Source organism: Camellia sinensis, chromosome 2 (genome assembly GCF_055761805.1).
Source record: "Camellia sinensis isolate YWXY chromosome 2, ASM5576180v1, whole genome shotgun sequence".
NCBI lineage: Eukaryota > Viridiplantae > Streptophyta > Magnoliopsida > Ericales > Theaceae > Camellia > Camellia sinensis.
Window position 1 is genome coordinate 56,119,133 of NC_138962.1, and position 7,906 is coordinate 56,127,038.

The 7,906-nt window shown below is 34.7% G+C and overlaps 1 pseudogene; it reads left to right on the forward strand.

The window, feature by feature from the left end:
- Window positions 1-1,471: 1,471 nt before the first annotated feature.
- On the forward strand, window positions 1,472-5,706 carry LOC145813762 (ATP phosphoribosyltransferase 2, chloroplastic-like; annotated as a pseudogene).
- Window positions 5,707-7,906: the final 2,200 nt, after the last annotated feature.

A 7,906-nucleotide genomic window follows, 5' to 3' on the forward strand; every position in this document is an offset into this window, starting at 1 on the left:
GATTTTTCGGACTGATATAGTGATTTTCAGACTGATATTGTGATTTTCGGACTGATATATTCTAATTTTTGGACTAATTTTGGAACTGATTTTCGGGACTGGTATATTCTAAATTTCGGACTGATTTTGGAACTGATTTTGTATTTTTTAGGGACTGATATTATAATTTTGGGTATGGATCATCTGGTTTAGGAGGGTATAATAGTTTCAGGCTCTGAATCTGAATGTGTAGGAGGATAGGACTTAATTATTTGAAGTTTCAAAACTCCTGCAGGTTCGTTCTTTTATTCTTTAGTACATTTTCATAAATCTGTACATATTATTTTACTATTTATTGGAAAAGCAGTAATGAGCAGGATTTCTTGACCATTGCGTATGGGAATTGTTGGGGGAGAGTTTAATATAATGACTAGTCCAAAGTGATATTTGTTATTTTTATGAAGGTTATGTTTGTATGTATATTATTAGTTACCTATATTCCTGTATGTTTTGGCACACATTTTGGGTGCAACTCTAACTAAGCTGTAGCCACAATACTGACTAACATAAATGGCAAAACTGCAATTCGTTCAATAGCACAAATAGCTTATTGTGTCCTTAAGGGTTCAACATGCCATTTTTCAGTAGAGCGACATAGCAGTAGAAGTCACATAAACAAAGATGTTGGGGTGGGTTTGAGCCCTTCTGAAAATGTATATTGGTGTCAAAGAAACCTAGACCCAACCCATCTTGCTAAAAGTTCAGGTTGATGATTGATCATTTTTCATTTCCAAAGAATATATTAGGCTATTTGGAGAAGGTTATTGGTTTTTGTTATTCTGCTTGTAATTGCCCTAAATAATTTTATGTTATTTAAGAATGTGTTATCAAGAGATGTACTTTGTCTGTTAATATGGGCTACAGAGGCAAAATTTCAATCTCATCTGCGAGTTAGCAGATGTGAACTCTGCAAGCCAATGCACTTGCTTACATAAATACTATTATACATTGCATGTTTCACAATGTTATGCTGTGTGAGCTTTCTTCTAGATGGTACTTTGACCATTTTCAGCATTTGTTGTCATCCTTCCCATCTTCACTGAAAACTATGAGTGTGTGAGTGAATACATTTTCTCTCTCTTGTATTCATCCATTGGTTCAATGAATTTGATCAATAAAACCATGTGTTAGACACTATTGAAATATGGAACGTATATATGGGGTAGTGTATTTTTTCTCTAAACAAAAATCTTGTTTTCTGCCATTTAGTTTATGCATTGTTTTTGACCTCTTCATGCTCTACATTTTAGTATTTACAGTTATGCTTAAGTTTATGTCTTATGTAGCTGCATGACTTTTTTTAATGGTTGTTGCAGCTCTCAAACCTGGAAGTTTGGTTTCAGTGGCCAAAAGACATTGTACGGAAATTAGTATCAGGGGATCTAGACCTTGGTATTGTGGGTCTTGATACAGTTAGTGAATATGTGCAGGTATGAATTGTGCAAATGAGTTTTTTTATTCACATAAGGGAGAAGTCACAATTGTGAGAAGTGAATAATTGATTGTATGCTCATGTTTGATACCTGTTGAGCAAGTTTCCTACTATGACTTATAAGTTTTGTTCATTTAACATACGCTTCAGTAATCTTCTCTAATCAGTGATATGAAAAATTCCTTTTGCTTTTGGCTTCGTACACTTGTGACATATAAAGATGGCATCTCCCTCTTGATGCATTGTTTTTCTTAAATAAATTTGATTATCAAAAAAGAAAAAAGATACCATCCTTACTGTTAATGTTGCATTCATCTTGGCACTGCTAATTTTCTTGTGCACTTGTTTTCATTTAGTTTGATTTTGTGGGAAAATATTAACAATTGAAAATTATCATGTGAATTACTTTTCATAGGGGAATGAAGATCTAATTCTTGTTCATGATGCACTTGAGTTTTGAGGCTGCCGTTTATCCTTGGCAGTAAGTCATTGTTCTCCTTTAACACAATACAGTGGTATGCTGATTGTCACGCGGTTGTACGGTTGTGGGTATAATACATATTTTCTTTTTGTCAGATACCCAAATATGGGATTTTTGAGAATGCAAACTCAATGAAGGAGCTAGCGCAAATGCGTCAATGGACACCCGAGAAACCTCTGAGAGTTGCCACTGGTTTCACTTATGTATGTTGCATTTCACTTTGTCCTATCATTTTTCTGTTGTATTATTTCTTTCTAAATAATTTTTATTTATAAGTTTCAATTAAGAAGTTTGGTTGGGATTAAGTTTGTAGTCCATTCTTGTGCACAGCTGGGTCCTAAATTTATGAAGGAAAATGGAGTGAAGCATGTTACTTTTTGAACTGCTGATGGAGCATTAGAGGCAGCTCCTGCGGTAAGAGTTATTTTTTTCTATAGTTTTATTATTTTGGTCAAGTTATGCTATCTCTCGTGAGTATTGCACGTGATGCTTGCCAGGGAGAGTGGATAGTACATGAAGGCTTGGCCATTAATGTCTCACATGTTCACAAATACTATACTTATTTGTCAAATATTTCTTCTATCTTGTTAGTGGTTATTTTTTATTGTGGGGTGTTTATATTTATCTCCAGTTTCACATATCTGCACCCTTGATTTGATGCAGTCAAGCTATGTTAATTGACTCTTCATATGTGTGTAGTACCCTTTTTCTGGAAACTAGACACTAATGTAAGGGTATGAGATATGTATGTGACACTTGTGGTTGGACATTCACCTAGGTAGAAGCATGTCAAATAATTGAAGTTTACAATATAACTATGTAAAAATACCCTCTTTCTTCTTCTTATGATTTTTTTTTTTTTTTTGGAGGGGAGGGTTGGGTAAAAATTTGACCTATTTTCTAATTAAACCAGTGAAGCAAAAATTTGAACCCGAATTCCCTGCATGTTTCAATATCATTTTGAAGTTATACTATATATATGTATACATATAGAGGAGTTGGTACATGTATATATGTGTTTCATTTTCAAGATCTCAATTAGCTTCTTACCTGTTTTTTGATTTATTGTTGCCATTGGCTATGAATGTAATGAACTAACTGAATTTTGCTTTTTGATTTATTGTCGTGACATTTTAGAATTTTGGCAGGCAATTGTGCCTTCGTTTGTTACTTCTGTTTACATTCTTTTTTTTGTTTTTCAGTGATCAGATCACTGAATCTTTAATAAATGAAATTTTTAGAAAAGTTTACCATGCTTGACTTGCTATAAAAATCAGCTTCCTTTTTGTTCTGGATGCTGTTTTGAATAGGTAAAATTCAGAACAGTTCATTTTTTCTAGCTCATTGTTTATAGCATTTTTCTTTTTGAAATTGGTTGCTTAGTATCTATAAAGTTAACTTATTTATTTGGCATTGCATAGTTCCTGCCTCCTAATGCAACTCATTTAATATAAATTGCATTATATATGCTAGTTCCCAATGGTATTAATATTAGCTGCTTGCTTTGTTGTTGAAAAAGATGGGAATAGCTGAAGCTATTGTGGACCTTGTGAGTCGTGGAACCACATTGAGAGAGAACAATTTAAAAGAAATTGAAGGTGGAGTTATATTGCAAAGTCAGGTGCACTCTCTTTGGACTTAACCAAGCATGCCAAACGGTCTTTGATAATTTATTTTAAAGAGGGTCTTCAAGTATTAATTTGAAAGTCTCTCTACTTTATCTTTGTTGTCTTCAGGCTGTCCTTGTTGCTAGCAGGAAGTCCTTGACCCAACGGAAAGGTGTATTAGACATCACGCATGAAATTCTTGAAAGATTGGAGGCACATTTGAGGGCAATTGGACAGTTCACAGTGTGCATAATTTATTTTTTATGTTATGGTTGTAGTTGCCTATAATTTCATTGTCTCATGCTATTTATGTTAGGTTACTGCAAACATGAGGGGAAGCAGTCAAGAGGAGGTGGCGGAGCGAATACTGAGCCAAACATCATTATCGGGCTTGCAGGTGAATCAATCTCTCTTTCTTTCAAAGAAATGTGAAAACCAAACCATATATGTTGTTTTATCCTAGTACAAGTTAATTCTAAATGGCGTGTATTGTGGAAGCACTCACTGGAGATACTTTGATATTTTTGAATTATTGATTAAATGTTGAGTTCTTCTCAGTTCCAAGAGCTGCCTTAAATGCTTTTCATGTTTATATATGCAAGGGCCAACTATAAGTCCTATTTTTTGCAAACGTGATGGGAGAGTAGCAGCAGATTACTATGCCATAGTCATATGTGTGCCCAAAAAGTTGCTTTACAAGTCTGTCCAACAGCTGAGAGCAGTGAGACACTTTTTCTTTCTTTACTCAATATATGCCATTAATTATAACAATAGAAACTATTCCTTCCCAAGTTCCCACCCATCCACCCACGACACGCAGAGAGTTAGAGAAAGACCACAAAGTTTAGGGTTTAGTCTTATTTGGGGTAGAGAATGAGAGCTGCCACTTTGTGCAAATAATGCTGTAATTTAATTTTGTATCATGTCTAACTTCCCACTAGCTCACATTTATAGGACCAACTTTGTGTAATTCCTTGCCATGTCAAATATCATATTACATATAGACACTACAACAAAAAGCATATAGGCAGTACTGATGTGAAATTCTACTTCATTTCTTCTCTGTCTCACTCTCTCTTCTTTTTTCTTTTTCAAATCTGAAAGTTATTTGATGGAGCTGTTAGATCATCAATTGTTCGGAAAGCTTAAGTTTTAGGAAATGGCCCAATAATTTATATCAAGCTAACATTCTCCTTCACATGCAATCTCGTCTCAAACCTGGAGAGAACATGCACAATGACAAAGATAACATGAGTGCTAACAAGACTTGATCCAGGACCTCCTAGAACCAAAACCCCAAATCATTGCGACCACCCACAAGCCACAGGTGTGGCCAGCGGGAGTTTAACATAAGAGCTCTTGACTAACAATGGGTCCCAATGACAACCTTTAACCGCCGGGCTACCTTGATGGTTTTGTGATATGGACATTTAGCACTGTATTTTAGTGAGGATTACTTCTTGTGCGTTTTTTTATTTGTTAGATTTTTGCTTATTGCTTTCAAAATTTTAATTTATTTTTTAAAATTAGAATGTATCCTCCAACTCATGATAAGATACAACCATGATATATAAATATAGAGTTTCAGACGCAATACCATAAACCATTCTACAAGAATGGTGGTGTGTAAATCTAGGAGACGATATTTTTTAGGGGTTTGTTTCAAGTTTGATCCTTGGTGTTGTTTCATCTTTATAGTTTGCAGATGCCTAGCTTGGAGAACAATAGAACCCAGGGTTTATATTTCCTACAGTGCTGTGGTGTGAAATTGATTTTAATTTTACCATTTGTCATATATCAAATGAATAGAAATTGTGGGCCATTGACTCGGTGTTATACTCCCTAATATGGTCAAGAAATGCTTTTGAAATGCATTCTCATAGAAATCACTTGTCAGGACCTCTGGGATTTTTAAGAATGTTTAGATGCAATGAAAAGGGGGGTGATTTATTGCAGTGGTAGGATAATTAATCTGTGGTGCTGCTGGCTCACAAGCTATTGTTGTTTTTCTTTTAATCACGCCTTCCATTTATTTTACTAGGAATCTTGAATTAAAATTGTTTGGTGTGGGACAGGCATTGTTTCGTTGCAAAAGGGCAAGCAGCTGGGGTCCTGATGGGACATATAGAAGGCATTACTTTTATTGACAGTCGTGGAGATGGCCGTTATTTTATCTCGAATGGAAAGGATCAGGCATTCAAACTTTGGGATATTCAGAAAATGTCTTCTAACGTCACTTGGTACGCTTCTTTTGTTGCTTTTGTTTTGCATTCGTGTTTACTAATTCTCAACTGTACTCTAGTGATTGAACTGATTTGATTCTCTGATGAGTAATAGAAATTTATATAATACAGTAATGGAGGAGAAGTGGAGGAACCTAATGTCCTATTGTTAACTTTCAATTCTTTAAGTTATCCAAAACATGCCCAGTTAGAGAGAAAATTTAGAAAAAATAAAATAGCAACTTTGAAAATATGAACTTAAGGTTGTTGGCATGAATTCTGGCACTAACTTGTATGATGCTCAAAGACAAATTTTAAATTTTACTTAAGGATCACTATATGAAAAAATGTCTGCATAATGTTTAATATTTATAATCCATGTTCTTTAGGTGGGATCTCATGTTAGATATCATTCATATTCGCTGCTGGTCAGTCATATGCTAAATCGTTCAAATATGTATATGCTTACTTGACTTGTGCCATTGGGATCTCTTGCTTTTTGGCTCTAGTTCTTCCCTGGGCATTGACCTAGAGAAATTCTTAGGAATGATACATCTTACACACTCTGCTTACTCCAAAACTTGGGTTTCAACAGGCTTGCTTTGCTTAATGTTCAAACTTAGATCTTTTTCTTTCTCTAAATTTTTTTGTTGAATTAATACACTAGGATGAGTAACTGGAGAATGTGACCCTTCTTAATTGGCTGCCTTCTCCGTGCAGCATGACATTTTTGTCATTGCAAATGATCAATCATGCTGCAAGAGTGTTTATTTATCAAAAAAAAACAAAAAAAAATCATGCTGCAAGAGTGTAAATAATAAGACACAGGCCACTTTGGTTGGACCTTTTCATTTATTTATGCTTAGTTTGTTGCAGCAGAATACGTTTTCTACATTTTTTGGAGTTTGGTATTATGACAAATGGAAGTCAATGGAAAACAATTCTCATGGTCAATGGAAAAAAACTTATTTGAACAGAAAATGTTTTCTAATGGCCACCAAATGCTAAATAATCAGACAGCTTGTTCAAGCCTAAATAGACTTGTAGGAACAAACGGGACTTCAATTGGATCTCCGGTTAGAAAATTAGAAGGAAAATTGTAAAACACAAGACTTAAAAGGCCCGTTCGGGGGCTGAAATTGCGAAATGACCACCGAAACCACTGAAACTTGGCACGGACCGCTTGTTCAAGCCTAAATAGACTTGTAGGAACAAACGGGTCCTCGATTGGATTTCCGGTTAAAAAATTAGAAGGAAAAATGTAAAACACAAGACTTAAAAGGCCCATTCGGGGGCCGAAATTTCAAAATGACCGCTGAAACCACCAAAACTTGGCACGGACAGCCTTTTCAAGCCTAAATAGACTTGTAGGAACAAACGAGACCTCTATTGGATCTCCGGTTAGAAAATTAGAAGGAAAATTGTAATACACATGACTTAAAAGGCTCGTTCAGGAGCCGAAATTGCGAAATGACAACCGAAACCCCCAAAAATTGGCACAAACAGCTTGTTCAAACCTAAATAGACTTGTAGGAACAAATGAGACCTCGATTGGATTTCCGGTTAAAAAATTAGAAGAAAAAATGTAAAACACAAGATTTAAAAGGCCCGTTCGGGGGCTAAAATTGCAAAATGACCACTGAAACCACTGAAACTTGGTACGGGTAACTTGTTCAAGCCTAAATAGAGTTGTATGAGCAAACAGCACCCGATTGGACTTCCCGTTACAAAATTAAAATCAAAATTATGAAGTTCATATTGAGGTTTTTTTTTTTTTTTTTGTCAATCTAATATTGTTTTTTCTTTTTTCATCTGACAGATTGGCAATGGTGGAAAATAGTTTGGGCTGCATCCGAAGATTTGATTTTGTGTTTTTGGAAATATTTTGACATAGGATTTTGGTAAATGATTTATGGATTAAATGTTTAGCATCAAAATATTTAGTGTTGTGTTTTTGCAAATATTTTGACATAGGATTTTAGTAAATGACTTGTTGGTTAGATGTTTAACATCAAAATATTTGGTTGTAATTTTGAAAATGTTTTGACATAGGATTTGGTAATGTATTTATGGATTTAATGTTAGTAGTTTGTAAGTATTTTGGTATGCATGTTTTAGATTGTCA